The sequence below is a fragment of the Gopherus flavomarginatus genome, chromosome 7, assembly GCF_025201925.1.
Source record: "Gopherus flavomarginatus isolate rGopFla2 chromosome 7, rGopFla2.mat.asm, whole genome shotgun sequence".
NCBI classification, from domain to species: Eukaryota; Metazoa; Chordata; order Testudines; family Testudinidae; genus Gopherus; species Gopherus flavomarginatus.
In genome coordinates, this window is record NC_066623.1 from 44,453,885 (window position 1) to 44,469,891 (window position 16,007).

At 44.0% G+C, this 16,007-nt stretch overlaps 1 long non-coding RNA gene across 1 annotated transcript; it reads left to right on the plus strand.

Annotated features, from left to right (window-relative positions):
* Positions 1-9,179: 9,179 nt before the first annotated feature.
* On the plus strand, positions 9,180-15,570 carry LOC127055920 (uncharacterized). Its single transcript, XR_007775661.1, has 3 exons — positions 9,180-9,235; positions 9,318-9,371; positions 15,387-15,570. It is a non-coding gene; the product is annotated as an uncharacterized LOC127055920 (long non-coding RNA).
* Positions 15,571-16,007: the final 437 nt, after the last annotated feature.

The window sequence follows — 16,007 nt, forward strand, 5'->3', positions numbered from 1 at the left end:
ACAACCCACCAACCTGACTAGGGTACCCCCTGCCCAGCCACCCAGAGGCCTCCCCCTACCACAATGCCCCTTCAGCTGCAATCTCCGCACACAGACACCTTCCCTGCCCCTGCAAGTGTTACCTCACAGAGTGTGAGAAGTGGCTAGAAAGTTAACACCACCTCCTGCTGGCCAGTCACACAGGCAGAGGGAGCCTGGGGAGTGCTTCTTTAACAGGAGAATGGAAGGCCTGGAGGGCAAGAAAGATCCACGGGCTGTCACTAGCAAATAATGGCCACCATGGATCCACCCCAGAGGCGGCTGCATCTTAGCACATTGGGAAACAACCCATCATATTCAATTAGAAATAAAACAACTAGAGAGAAGTGGGGCAAATGTTTGGGGTATTTTATAGCAATCTTTGAGACACGCAGAGAGAACCCTGTCACAAACGACATTTGATAACAAGAGAGAAAACCACCAAGATCGGAGGGGATTTGATGTTGCTATTAAATAACTATTGGAAACGGGGGACTGTTGGACTGGATTTTATATGACTGTCCAATACATAAACAGAATGTGATGGTCCCCCCCGGCCACGGGGCAACCATTCACGTGAGCAGCTCAGAGCCCTTTGAGGAGTTGATTTAAGGGCGGGGGGGAGCTGGAAGGCTCCCTGGACAATGGAAGGGGGCCGCAGGGGATTTGGGAAATGGGGTCTGGGCAGTCTCCATGTGGGATGTGCTCTTCCCTTCCCTTCCCTGCCCTGGCAGAGAACGGGAACCTCATCCCATCCCACTCCAGTGGGAGCCATGTTCTGGGGAATGACCCAGGGCAACAATTTCCCACCCAAACAAGGACAAATCGCTGCAGATAAAATGGGTGGGAAAATCCACCCCTCATTGGAGAGATTTTAAATTGACATTTGAGAAGTATGGAGGGAAAAGGGAAAATCAGAGGCAATTAGAGAGCTGATCATTGGGGGAGGGGAGGAGAATCTCCCTGGATTTTATAGTCACGTGTGATAATGAGAGAGAAAAGGGGAAATCTTGAGAGAATGTGTGTGTGGGAGGAAGTGGCAAAAACAGGGGACAGGATCCAGTTAACTCACCTCCCCTCCCACTCCGGGAATGTCCTGGCTGCACAGAGACAGATCTATCCCCCCCACCCCAGTGACCTCCCCCCCCTGCAACTCCGGCTTCTCCTCACCCCTCGACACCTCCGCCCTCACACCAAAGGGGGGGGCTCTGCCAGCGCCTCCCCTGAGCTCAACTCCTGCTCCTCCCCTCAGCCCGGATTGTGCCCTTTAGCCCCCGCACGAACCCTGCCTCCAGCTGCCTAATCCCCCCCGCCCATCAATTTCCTGCTATGCGCCCGCCCTCCACCGCTCCCTGTTACTCCCCTGCCCCGCTTCAGCCCTGCCCCCAGTGCCCGGCAGAACGTTACGGCTGGTCCGGGCAGGGGAAAGGCAGCGGATTCAGTGGCTGCTACTTTGGAATGTGCAGTGCCCGGGAATAGCACATTGCTATGGGGAGGGATTTAATACACCCCCCCCCCGCCTGGCCCGGGGTCCGCCTCTCCCCCCCACACGACGGCCGGGCCCCGGCCCCCCCCCATCCCAGCAGGGCGGGCGGGCGAATTCCTCCTGCAGCTCCACTGGGACCGAGGCGCCTTCAAGGCTTCTCCCAGGCTCCCTGGGGCAGAGTCACTTTCCTGCCCCCCAGCGCCTCTCATTCCCCAGGGGCTCCGGGTCACACTGTCCCACCGCCCTTCCCCCGCCTGCAGCTCCTGCTTCTCCCCTCCCGCCCCCGCCAGCCACACCAAGGGGAACCCCCGGGCCCCAGTTTCTGTCCCCACTTGGATCTCAGCGGGGCCGGGAGCAGATCCTGGCTGCAGCTGAGAACAGCGCTCCGCTCCGGCTCGGGCAGCTCCAGCGCTGCTGGCAGCACGTGGAGAACCAGGAAGCAGCTGTTCAGCCCTTGCTCCTCGTCACAATGTGCCAGAGCCCTGCCACCAGGAGCTGCCCGCCCCCGGACTGTGCCACGCCCCACCCCCAGGAGCTGCCCCGCCCTGAACTGAGCCAGAGCCCCGCCCCCAGGAGCTGCCCTGCCATGCGCTGTGCCAGAGCCCCGTCCCCAGGAGATCCCCCCCCCCGGGCTGTGCCAGAGCCCCACCCCCAGGAGCTGCCCTGCCCATGGCTGTACCAGAGCCCCGCCCCGAGGAGCTCCCCGTCCCCGGGCTGTGCCAGAGCCCCACCCTCCAGGAGCTGCCCTGCGCATGGGCTGTGCCAGAGCCCCGCCCCAAGGAGCTCCCCCGCCCCCGGGCGGTGCCAGAGCCCCACCCCCCCAGGAGCTGCCCTGCCCATGGACTGTGCCAGAGCCCCCGCCCCCAGGAGCTGTCCCTGCCCATGGGCTGTGCCAGAGCCCCGCCCCCAGGAGCTGCTCCGCCCCCACTCTGTGCCGGAGCAACGCCCCCAGGAGCTGCCCCCGCCCCTGCTTTGTGCTGGAGCCCCGCCCCGAGGAGCTGCCCTGCCCATGGGCTGTGCCAGAGCCCCGCCCCCAGGAGCTGCTCCGCCCCTGCTCTGTGCTGGAGCCCCGCCCCGAGGAGCTGGCCCGCCCCCGAGCTGAGCCAGAGCCCCGGCCCCAGGAGCTGCCCGCACCTGGGATGTGTCATAACCCCGCCCCCTGGAATTTCCCCATGTTGGGTCTCTGAGCTTTGTTCTCCTGCCGCCTTCTTCCCAGCACCCCCTGCTCCCTTCCTGTGTCTGCAAACACCCCCCTCCCCCCGGGGCTGGCCTGCAGTGCTCGCTGAGGCTGGACTCCAGTGGCTGAAGTTGCCTCCATCTCTGCTTCACCTGGAGGGGGAGAGACAAAGAGAGGAGATGGTCCCAGGGTGTGAAACCCGAATCAGGGGGCAAGGAAAGAAGGACTGTTTGGAAAGGTATGGTTTTTTGTGTGTGGGGGGGGTGAGCCAGAGGGATTCAGAAGAAGTTGGGCAGCAGAGGCTCAGGAAATTGGAGGGGAACCTCCTGGGTGTCTCAGTGGTTGGCCCAGGGTTTGTACAGCACCTTGCCATAATATGGGGTCTTATCTCAGTCATGGTCTGTGCAGCACCTGGGAGCCCTGATGTCTGTTTCCTGAATCACAGGGCTCTGGGAATGGAGAGAGGGGAACCTCAGCACCTGAAGGTTAATGCAGCCCTGTGTGCAACCCCTGCTAGGGTGATCCGACAGCAAATGTGAAAAATTGGGATGGGGGTGGGGTTAATAGGCACCTATATAAGAAAAAAGACCCCAAAAATCGGGACATCTAGTCATGCTAGTCCCTGCTGTTCTCATAAGGGGTCGGCTTAGAGAGGGTTTGGCTACACTTGCAGCTGTCCAGCGCTGGGAGTTAAAGCTGTCTTCCTACAGCTGTTTAGGGAAAGCGCTGCAGTGTGGACACACTGACAGCTACCAGCACTCTGTCATGGCCACATTTGCAGCGCTGTTGGGAGTGGTGCATTATGGGCAGCTATCCCAGCATTCAAGTGGCTGCAATGTGCTTTTCAAAAGAGGAGGGTGGGGTGGAGTGTGACACGGAGCGTGGGGGAGACAGAGCGAGTGGATTTTTGGAGCTGACACTGTGTCAGCTCCCTGCCTGGCAAGTTCAAGCCTCCTCCCCCACCCTCTCTCATTCACTAAATGCAAATAGACGCCTTTGTTTTTTTCCTCACAGACCAGATAAGCCTGCATGATCCAAAACAGACCACCCTCCGTGCCCACCCGGCTGCTTCTCTCCTCAAGCAAACACCAGCTGTGGGTGTTCCAAAGGGATCCCCCTGCCTCTGCTCATTCACTGCAAACAGTAACTGTGTTTGGTTTTTAGATAAGCAGCTCCGGGAGCCTTGAGCTCACAACAAAACAAACAGAGGCATAACACCAAAACAAAGAGCGTTATCTCTACTTAAAGCATTATGGGAAGGTTCTGGAGGTCAGTGACAGCGTAGTAAGATTAATCACTGTTTACACTGGCACCCCAGCGCTGCATCACCAGCTCTGTTCTCTTTATTCCTCTTGTCGAGGTGGAGCACATGCAGCACTGTAGCCAGGGAGATACAGCGCTGTATGTGCCTTGCCAGTGTGGACGGGGAGTAAGTTACAGCACTGTAAAGCCACCACCTGCACTGTAACTCTCCAGTGTAGCCAAGGCCTGAGTTGTAGTAATAATAGCAGCCAAGAATCCGGTGGCACCTTATAGACTAACAGACGTATTGGAGCATGAGCTGTCGTGGGTGAATACCCACTTCGTCAGATGCAACAATAGTCCCATATGGGCTAGTGGTCAGGATTCCTGGTTTTCACCCAGGTGGCCTGGGTTCAACTTCTGGTGTGGGAAGAGTGCAGAGCTTTTGCCCAGAGTGGAGGCAGGAAATGAAAGGAACAGGAAGGGATCCTGCCAGCAGTGGAGTTAGACAGTGTAGGGAGGAGACCCCAGAAGTGGGGGTGGGGCAGTGGTTTGGGGGGAAATGAGGGAAGGATCCCAGCAGTGCGGGAAGTTGACAACCTGGAGAGCACAGGCCTGGAATGGGGACCTGGAAGAGTGAATGTGTCCCTCTAAACCCATCAACTGCAGACTAGGCAGGCTTGGAAGAATTGTGTATTTGATGGTAAATGTCAGTTTCTGTGTAAACACACATCCCAATGGCAAAATATTTCCATCAATAATCATCAAAATTGACAGATGGGCAAAGTAAGAAACATGCTGCTTGAGAACTTATCATGTTGAAGGAGCAACAGTAGTAGTAATAAGCTCGATAGTATTCATCACCATGCAATTTTGACAGGTTTCCACGCCCCCTTTTAGGGCTTTTGTCCCGCTCTTCCCACCCCGTTTTGGTTGGCGCCTGTCGGCCATTTTGAAAAAATGTGTGTGTGTGTGTTTGACTAGGGGAAGTGTATTAAATATCAGGGTGGATTAAGATAAAAGTTAAATAATATTGAAAACTAGGTTTATAAAGGGAATTTACTATGGCAAAACCTGTTTGTTAAGCACAGGATAAAAAAGCATTGAATCTATTCAATACCAATGTAGGTTAAGAAAAAAAACATTATAAACTAAGTTTAAAAGGATAATTAATTGAAGCAAAACCTGTTTTGTAAGGACATAAGCAAAAAACTATAAGAAATACTTAAAAAGTAGGTTTAAAAAAATTAACCAAGGCAAATCCTGTTTGGGGTGCCCTGGGTAAAAAAGGGATTGAAACTATTGACTGCCAACATAGGTTATAAAAAGCTTTTTAATATTATTAATTAATATTAAAAACAATACAGCTAGGTTTAAAAGGGGAATTGACTGAAGCAAACCTGTTAAGTAAGCACATGGCCAACAACTATAAAGGGGTAGTAAGAAAAAGGCTTTTAAAAACATTAAAAACTATGTTTAAAAGAAAATGTACTAAAGCAGTGTAATAAAAGTGAATAAAACGTATTTAAACTAGTCAATACCAATGTAGGTTAAGAAAAAAACGAGGTTTAAAAGGAAAATTGACAAAGAGAAAGCCTGTTCGGTAAGCACAGGGTAAAAACTCTATAAAAATGTGGCTAAGAAAAATACAATAAAGCTCAGGGTAAAATTAAAAAATGTTTACCTTTGCAGTCTTTTTGTTAAAACGAGGCAGCTTTTCTGGTTTAACCCTAGTAAATAAAACACATTAAAACTTGTTAATGCCAATGCAGGTTAAGAAAAAACGAGTTTTTAAAAGGAAAATTGACCAAGGCAAAGCCTGTTTGGTAAGCCGGGGTAAAAAAGCATTCGATATCAGTGTAGATTAATTAAAAAGAGCAAAGATAGAGAGCACGTGGCGTAATCAGAATGAGACAGAGAGAGAAGCAGGCAGAGTCTGTTTAGTAAGCACAGGGTAAAAAAGCATTCAGAATCAGGGCGGGTTACAAAACAAGAAAAGCGAGGAGAGAGTCCGCTTTGCAAAGAGCAAAGATAGAGAGCACAGGGTAGGATTAAAGAGAAAGAGAGAGAATTGTTACCTTTGCCCGTCTTTCTGTAGAATGAGGGAGATTTCCTGCTTCTGACACTCTCCAGCTTGTTATCACCGCTTTTGGATCGGCCCAATCAGAGGTGGTTTTACAACAGCGTCATAGAATTCATTTTCCTGAACCAACCAATCCTAGTGTTTTAAGAGTTTAAGCAAGAGCCAGCCCCTTCCTTTCCCCCCTCCCGTCCTCTCTCCCCCCGCCCTTTTAACTGTTTTTTTCTTATCTAAAGAAACAGACCCCCTAGCATTTTCCCGCCACGTAGCCCTTTTACAAAGAGTTTTTATAAAAGTTAAAACCATAAGCTTTTACTAATACACCATTTTTAACACATGTTAAAATTACCTTAAGTTTTGCAAAGGAATAAAAAAAACACCCCCTTTGTATGTGTTGTAATAAAAAGTATGCAGAAGCACCCTAGGTTTTTTTAGTAACAGGCGGTTTATATATTTCTTATTTTGTAAACCATTAAATTAGGAAGACAAAGAAGCAAAGCGCCTGTTAGCAAAGCAGCCTCTGTGAGTTAGTGAATCAGAGATAAGAAGGCTGCTTCTTTTTCGTGCTTTTTAACAAACAGAAGTTACAGTTACATTAAGTTTTGCAAAGGGAAAATGACTGGAAAAGACAAACCTAAGACACAACCCTTTTGTATGTGTTGTAATAAAAAAGGAGGAGGCAGAAGCACCCTAGGTTTTTAGTAACAAACAGTTTATAAACCCCTTATTTTGTAAACCACTGGATTAGAGAGAAGAAGATTGTTTTTTTCCCCATTTAACAACAAAGAGAGGTAAAAGACATGCCAAAATGAAGGCACAGTCCTTTGGTATAGGTGTTTTCTTAAAAAAAGAGCATGCACAAACAGTTAGGATTATAAAAGTAATGTATAGTGACAAAAAAAAGTTTTTTTTCCCTAGGTTTTAGACTAGCTCTGCTTATTTTTAGTAAAAACTGTGAAGCTGCACCAGAGCCTGCTCTGCTCTTATCTAATCAACCAGACCCTTTAGCAGAAGCTGAACAACACATGGCAAAGCAGTCTCTGTGAGTCAGCGAATCAGAAAGAAGAAGGCTGCTTCTTTTTTCAAACTCTTTAAAAAGTTACATTAAGTTTTGCAAAAGGATAAGGGACTCGAAAAAACAATTTTTGTATGTGTTGTAATAAAAAATTATACAGAAGCACCCTAGGTTTTTTAGTAAACAGGCGGTTTATAGTCCCCATATTTGTAATCCAGCTCTGCCTTCCCCCCCCCAACTGTTTTTCTTATCTAAAGAGACAGACCCCTAGCATTTTTTTTGCCACATAGCCCTTTACAAAGGGTTTTTATAAAAGTTAAAACCATAAGCTTTACTAATACACCATTTTTAACACATGTTAAAGTTACCTTAAGTTTTGCAAAGGAATTAAAAAACCCAATTTTTTTGTATGTGTTGTAATAAAAAGTATGCAGAAGCATCCTAGGTTTTTTAGTAACATGCGGTTTATATATCCCTTATTTTGTAAACCAGTAAATTAGAAAGACAAAGAAGCAAAGGCGCCTGTTAGCTAAGCAGTTTTTGTGAGTTAGTGGATTAGAGAAAAGATTGCTTTTTTTACTATTTAACAAATAAAAATGAAAGGAAACCTGCAGACCCATAGCCTTTATTTAGGCATAGGTGTTTTAATAACACGTAAGTGTGCAAAAACAGTTTAGGGCTATAAAACTAACGTGTTTGTAACAAAAAAAGGTTTGTTTTTTTTTAATTTTAGGCTAACGCGAACCATTTTAAAGTAAAAACAGCAGGCTTTTGCAGCAGAGCGGCTGTTAGCAAAAACAGCCTCTGTAAGTCAGTAAATTAAAAATAAAAGAACAAAACATAAGAAGGTCTTCTTTTAAAGCAAAACATAGCCAAATCAGGTATTAAAAAGCATACTAACTTACTTACTATTAAAACTAAGCTTTTTAACCATTAAAGTTTAAAAGCTAAAGCGTGTAGCCAAAAGCCTTCCCGCCTTTTTTAAAAAACCGACTAAGACAACCACCCCTCCCTCCCCCCTCCCCCCTCCTCCGCCCTTATCTAAACAGCGAGAGCCTTCGGCTTTTTTTTAAACCCTGTAACAAAAGCTATATACCGTTTTAAAATGTGTTTTTAAAGTAATACCTAATTTTTTTAACTTATTAACAATGTAAAATAAGTTTTGTAAAAGTTTAACGTGGTTTATTTTTAAATTAGCACATTTTAAAGTAAAAACAGCAGGCTTTTGCAGCAGAGTGGCTGTTAGCAAAAACAGCCTCTGTAAGTCAGTAAATTAAAAATAAAAAGAACAAAACATAAGAAGGTCTTCTTTTAAAGCAAAACATAGCCAAATCAGGTATAAAAAGCATACTAACTTACTTACTATTAAAACTAAGCTTTTTAACCATTAAAGTTTTAAAGCTAAAGCTTGTAGCCAAAACCTTCCCGCCTTTTTTAAAAAAACCGACTAAGACAACCACCACCACCCCCCTCCCCCCTCCCCCCTCCTCCACCCTTATCTAAACAGCCAGAGCCTTCGGCTTTTTTTTTTAAACCCTGTAACAAAGCTATATACCGTTTTAAAATGTGTTTTTAAAGTAATACCTAATTTTTTTAACTTATTAACAATGTAAAATAAGTTTTGTAAAAGTTTAAGGTGGTTTATTTTTAAATTAGCAGTTTGTTTTAAAAACCAAGGCCATATAACAAATTTAAAAAATACAGGCTGCAGTTTTTAAAAACTTTTTGGTTACAAAGCTGTAAATAGGTATATTACCATTTACAAAGGCTTTTTATTAACTGTTTTAAACACATTTACTATAAAAAATAACATTGTTAGCCATTAAAGCTAAAGTATTTGGCACCCCCCAAAACTACACTAGCCTTTTTTCCTAGAAAAGTGCCCTTTACACACCCTGTTTTTTAAAGAAACGCCTTTTTAAATATTAATTTTGGGTGTGGGAGGCAAAACCTTTTTTTTTTAAAAAAAGCAGGTTTAAACCTATAAATAGGGGGACAAAAAACTGAACAAGGCTGTTAACAGAAATATTGCTAATACAAGACTTCTACCGTTATGGGGAGCAAGAACATGGTAAGAAACCTTACTGTAATTTGTATGAGCCGCCAAGATATTATAACAGCGTTATGCTTAGTTAAAAGCCAACATTTTTTCTTTTAGATAGGACGAGAACTTTTTTCTTGCCATTCCAGATGCCGCGCTAGAAGCTTTAAATTTTGGTAAGCCAATTAATATGCTACACAAGTATAATTTATTTTTAAGAAAAAAAGGTTTTAAAAATTTATATTTTTTTTAATTTAGAACAAGATGGAAGTCAAAACCACCCAATAGGTTTTCCTGAAATTACAGACGAAGGTGTGAACTGTTTTTTTAAATATGTGGTTTTTTTTAAAATTGACGTTTTAAATAGTGTGCATTTTAGGGGTTTGTTGTTATTGTTAGGGAAAAAAACCCTTAAAGGTTTTACTGTACAAAAGCTGCCGTTGTACAGCCCCAAGGAGGGGGGGTGTAAACTAAAAGAGCGCTTTATTTTGTACATTATACTTAAACGCGGTTTTTAGCCCCCCTTATTGCAAAAACGTTTTTAAAATATATATATTTGGGGGACATGTTTGTTGTTGTTAGTAAAAAAAAAACAAACCCCGTGCTAAAAAAACATTTTTATGTGTATCGGCAGACATATCAAGCGTTATACCTCAAGAAGAAACTGTTGAAGGGAAGAGCGCTTAAAGGGGCCAAGAAATTTCCCTCTGAGGCAGCTGCAGTTGGAAGCAAGGGTATTAAGCACACCGATTTTGAACAGCCCTGCACGTCCAAATCCCTTATTGCCCAAATAGCCCGCAACCTTTAAAGAGGGGCAAAAAATTTCCTTCTGAGGCAGCTGCAGTCGGAAGCAAGGGTATTAAGCACACCGATTTTGAACAGCCCTGTACGTCTAAATCCCTTATTGAACAAAACCAGCCGGCATTAAAAAAGGCCAAAAAGTCTACCTCTAAAACAGCATCCGTTTTCAGGGCGGGGGGAAAGGGGCTCAGACCCCCCGCTTTTGAACCGCCCAAAGCTACCTCTACAACTTTCAAAAACCATGGTAAGCGAGGCGGAGGCGGTAAAGCCCCTCGTTTTCAACAGACCTATGCCTCCCCGACCCAATCAGCTTTAAAAATAAAAACCTCTGTAGAAGGAACCGTGTCTAGGGGTGGGTTCGAGCAGGGTGAAGAAGTTAACCACCACCAAGCTCTCGGAACCGCAAAACCCTTGCTACAAATAACAATCTTCCTGTGGGGCTGGCCGCATCAGTTGCTGCTTGTAAAGAAGCTGTTAGTGTTTGTCATCTTTAAAGCGTTTTAATAGATTAAAAGTTTTCAAGCTAATTTCTTCAGGTATTTCAAAAACAAAATTTTCCAGAAGAAAGGGTTGTTTTAGACCAAAAAATAGCGACACCCGGGCACTAATTGAAAAGGTGGAAAAGCGCGGTTTAAAGGGGGAAGGAAGAGGGTGACTACACATGAAACCTAAAAATGTTAAAAAGGGGTTGGAAAAAAAATGGAAAAAATCTAAATGTTAAGAAGGCTTTTGGCAAAAAGAATAAAAAAACCAAAGCTATTTTAAAAAAACAACCCCCCCCAACCAAGAAAGGGAAATAGACCCTCCACCCCTTCTTCTCTTCTGAAGGTCCCAGATTCCCCCGCTCCTGATACACAACCACAGGTGTATTTGGAGCGTGTAAGACACTGGATAAGACCCCGAAGAGAGTTTAACGCATATGAATATTTTCAGGAATTTCGTTTTTGCTAATTTGGACAGAGTAACGGGGTTCACAGAAGCCATGGCGGCCATCGACATTGCTATTCAAAATTTGCTAGATGATATTAATAATCAGGTGGGTCCTGAAGATTTTGTACAGCTACGCTTAGATGCCCCGGGGCTAAATCACCCGCTCTTTCTTTACGGAGGCCTTGGGAAAATTTAAATGCCATAGATTTTTTAAATAACATCGTTAATGTGTTGCAAAGTAATGCAGAGATTGTGGGGTCCGGAACTTTACGCCTGGTTGTTACAATTATTAGAAACAGGCTTGGTGGAGTTGGGTCTGTAAGACCCCTAAAAACTATTACGTACAGTAAAATTATTGAAAAAAAAAGAAAACATTTAATTGATTTAAATAATCAGGGTAACAACTTATGTTTTGCCGGTAGCGTGCTGGGTCTTTTATCAGATAAAAAACTTACAGATGCCCAGCTGTTAGAGGGGGCCAAACACCTTCATCAGGAGTTGGGGTTTTCGGACCAAAAAATGATTAGCTTGACAGACATGAGCTCTTTCGAAGAGCGCTTGGGGGTAGCTATTACCGTTTTGTATTATGAAAATGGAAATTGGTGTTTTTTTACCACTAGGGGTGTACAGCGTTCCCAAACTGTTTTTGTTTTGTTACATAACAAACATTTTTACGGTATTTTAAATATTAAAGCCTTTATAGGCGCCCCGTATTTGTGCAACTACTGTTATGCTCCCTATAGCCACAAACACCAGCACGCCTGTAAAAAACACTGCCGTACGTGTAATAGCACCGAGTGCCTCGAAGTGGCCGGTGAAAAAAAAAGATGCCCCAGCTGTAAGCTGTTTTGCAGGTCTGACGACTGTTTAGAAAGGCACAGCGCTTTGGCGACCAGCGGTAAAGATGATTGTAAAAACAGAATTTTTTGCGATAAATGCGGCTTCTACATGGTTAAAAATCACCAGTGTAGAAGCAAAAAGTGTCCCCAGTGCCATCAAAAAACCGACAACATAGAGGGTCACGAGTGTTATATGCGTAATATTTGGTCTCCAGAAGAGGGAAAGGATTATGTGTTTTATGATTTTGAATGTATGCAGGAAACGGGGGTACACGTGCCAAATTATGTTTATGCTTTGCATTTAAATAAAGAAACTAGCTGGGAATTTAAGGGGGAAGAATGCATTAGCGAGTTTGTTTTAACCTTTGTAGACAAGCGCTTTAAGGGATACACTTTTATCCCTTTATTCTGAGGCAGTTAATTAAAGAAAAGAAAAAATGGCTGTTAGCACCGTAACGCAAGGGGGAAAACTTATTTGCGTGACGGTGGTAAACTTAGCCATTAAATTTATAGATTCTTTAAATTTTCTCCCCATGAAACTTAGCAAGTTACCCAAAGCTATGGGGTTTGAGGAAGCGAAGGGGTACTTTCCACACTTTTTTAACACCGTTAAAAATCAAAACTATGTGGGACCTATGCCCGAAATAGAGTACTTTGGAGTAGACTACATGATGCCTGAAGAAAAAAAAGAATTTTTAAACTGGTACCAGCGAATCGCCAAAACAGCTTTGATCTTCAAAAAGAACTATGCTATTATTGTCAAAAAGATGTTGAAATTTTGCGAGAGGCTTGCGACCGGTTCAGAAACGAAGTTATAAAAATGACCGAAAAGCAAATTGTTAAAAACCCCGGAAAGGATAATGAGGAAGTGGCTACTAAGTGTATAGATCCCTTTCAGCACCTCACATTGGCCTCGATTTGCATGGCCATGTACCGGTTTAATTTTTTAAAGCCGCAACCATAGCGCTTTTGCCGTTAGACAATTACCACAAACAGCAGAAGAGATATTCCACGCCGGCCATTCAGTGGTTGATGTACGTAGCCCACACTGAAAATATTTACATTCAACACGCTTTGCAGGGTGGCGAGTTTCAAACTGGGTCCTATTTTTTGGACGGTTATGCCATTATAGCTGGTAAACCCACGGCCTTTGAATTTAACGGGTGTTTTTTTCACGGGTGCCCCATTTGCTATTGCGAAAATGATTACAACCCGTTGCTTAAGGCAACCTACGGACAGCTGTACAACCGAACCATTATTAAGGCTGAATTTTAAAAAAGCCAGGGGTTTGAGGTAAGGACCGTGTGGGAACACGAGTGGCAGGCCATGCTAGCAAACGATAACCGGGTGGAAAATTTTTTACAAGAAAAAAAGCTGCCACAGCCTTTGGTTCCTAGAGACGCCCTTTACAGTGGTAGAACAAACGCCATTTGCCTTTATTACAAACCGCAGCCCGGGGAGCAGGTTCATTACTACGATTTTACCAGCCTCTACCCATTTGTTAACAAAACTAAACAGTACCCTGTGGGACATCCCGTTATTGTGTATGAGGGTTTGGGGATATCGGCCAGTACTTTGGCATAGCCAAGGTTAAAGTGTACCCTCCAAGAGGTTTGTATTTTCCCGTGTTACCATACAGGGTTGATGGTAAACTAATGTTTCCCCTGTGCGCCCTTTGTGCAGAAACAAAACAAAAGGATCCCTGCGGGCACAGTCAGGAGGAGAGGGCTTTAACAGGGACTTGGTGCACAATAGAGTTGGTGGAGGCTTTAAACAAAGGGTACAAATCGCTGAAATTTATGAAGTCCGGCATTTTAACCGCTCTTCAGATGCCCTGTTTTCAGACTATATTAAAACACACCTAAGACAAAAACAAGAGGCCTCGGGGTTTCCTCACTGGTGTACGGACAAGCTTAAAAAAGAACAGTACGTTAAAGAGTACCGTGAAAAAGAAGGTGGTGTCTGCGTCTAAACAAAATTAAGGTAAACCCCGCAAAAAGACAAATTTCAAAGCTGTTTTAAATTCCTTGTGGGGAAAATTGGTCAGCGAACAAATTGACTAACACTAGTATAGTAACGGACCCGGACGAGCTCTTTAAGTACGTTTTGTACCTTATTACGATGTGTCATCGTGCGAGTTTATCGATGATGATACAGCCGTAGTGTCTTGGAAGTACGCAAAATAACACTGCACCCATTCCAGCAACACTAACGTGTTTATAGCGTGCTTTACCACCTCTTATGCTCGGTTAGAGCTCTACCGCTTGTTAGATCGTTTACAGCAGCGGTGTCTTTATCATGATACGGATTCTGTAATTTTTGTAAGTAAAGAAGGGAGTGGAATCCACCCCTAGGGGATTATTTAGGAGACTTAACTAGCGAAATACCCCCAGATGAACACATTGTGGAATTGTGTCCGCGGGACCTAAAACATACGGGTACAAACTGTCCAGCGGTAAAACCTCTATGAAATTAAAAGGAATCACACTTAACTCAGGAAACAGTGAAAAAATTAATTTTGAAAGCTTAAAATAACTCGTCTGGGATTACCCCGCGGGAGAGGACCCAAAAGAAATCGTAATACAGCAACCAGGAATCGTAAGGGTAAAAAAACACTGGTTAATAGAAACAAGAACTCTAAAAAAAACCCAAAAAGTCATTTACGACAAAAGAGCCCTTGAGGAGGCTTTTAAAACTTTGCCGTACGGGTATTAATTATTATGAAAAAACCACGTTCAGTTTGTTCATCTCTTTTCCTGTTTGCTTTGTGGGCCCTCAAATTCTGGAAATCATATTTTATAAAACAGTTGTTAGAAAATGGTCATAAACTGTTATCATGTATGCCTGAAAATATTGTGTGGTGTTATAGCTGTTGGCAACCGCTGTATACAGAGTTGCTGCAAAATTTTCCTGTATTACATTTTTGGAAGGTTTACCTAATACTTTTAATGATGAACATTTATTTCCTAGTAATAAAGTGAATATGGTTATTATAGATGATTTAATGGAGTCTGCTTCTGAAAGTGGTGAAATTGAAAAAGCCTTTACAAAATACGTACACCACAAAAACTTAAGTATTATGTACATTGTGCAAAATATGTTTTGTCAGGGAAAAAAAAGCCGTACAATTAATTTAAATACTAAATATATGGTTCTTTTTAAAAACCCCCGCGATAAACTACAAGTCACCACTTTGGCCTGGCAAATGTACCCTGGTAAAACACATTTTTTTTGGAGGCTTTTGAGGACGCTACCAAAACCCCTACGGGTATCTGCTGGTGGATTTAAATGCTTCAACGCCCGAAAACCTCAGGTTAAGAACAGATTTTCCCCCCAGACTGGCCCTGTGCATACACCTTTAAAAAAACCCATAAAAAATAGTTATTTTTTATTAATCCTCCATTTAAAAAAAAATCACCACCGAACAAACATGTCTTACTGTGTGCAAAAAAAAACCTGGCTCTTTTAAAATTTCTTATCAAAGCCAAGCCACCTCAAAGAAAGGCTATTCTCTGTACGGCATCTGACGACCTAGTAGCGGCCATCTCAGAAATAGCGCTTAACACTTTAAAAGGAAACGTTCCTCTAAAACCTCGACAAATAAGCATCCTTAAAAAAAACCGAAAAATTATTAAAAAGCTAAGCGATAAAAAGCTATCCCTAAAAAGAAAAAAGGTTATTGTAAAACAACCGGTGGCTTTATTGGCCCTTTGTTAAGCTTTGCACTCCCCCTGCTGTCGAGCCTTTTAATTAACAGATAATGGAACACGCCGAAAAAATGTACCTTGTTCCTAGCCACCAGTTAGAACAAATAAAGCGGGCTTCTAGCGGTGAAGAAAATATCAGAACCACAACCACTCGCCAATTGGATTCAGAAATGAAAGACATTCTTCAAAGAACCGGTTTATCCGACTACGAAAAGGCTAAACTCTACGAGGCAGTCCTGCAAGATACCTGGTATGGCCAAGTGTGGTGAAATGGAAAAGACTAAAATAAACCTTTTTTTCCCCTGAGCAAGAGCAAGAGCAAGAGCAAGAGGAGCTTCAACCTCCTAACGTCAGGGGGATGTATCGGACTTTGTTATTCAGGAGGTGTTGGAGGGGGTAAATCCTCGCTATAAAAAAAAAGCTGAAATATTGTTAAATAAGCTTAAACAACGTAAAGATGTGTCTTCTTGGGCTGATAACGGCCGTTTTGTGTACCGGGGAAGGCGATTGAGGGGTCTCACATGCTTGATTTAGTCAGGGGGGTAACCGGCTCTTATTCTTTCGCTACAAGAGGACTCCTAAAGGGTGGCATTTTATGAAAGCCTTGGCAGAGCTAAACGTGCCTACGACCGTCGTAGGGCATGTTACCAATAAACAATTTTTAGAGCGTC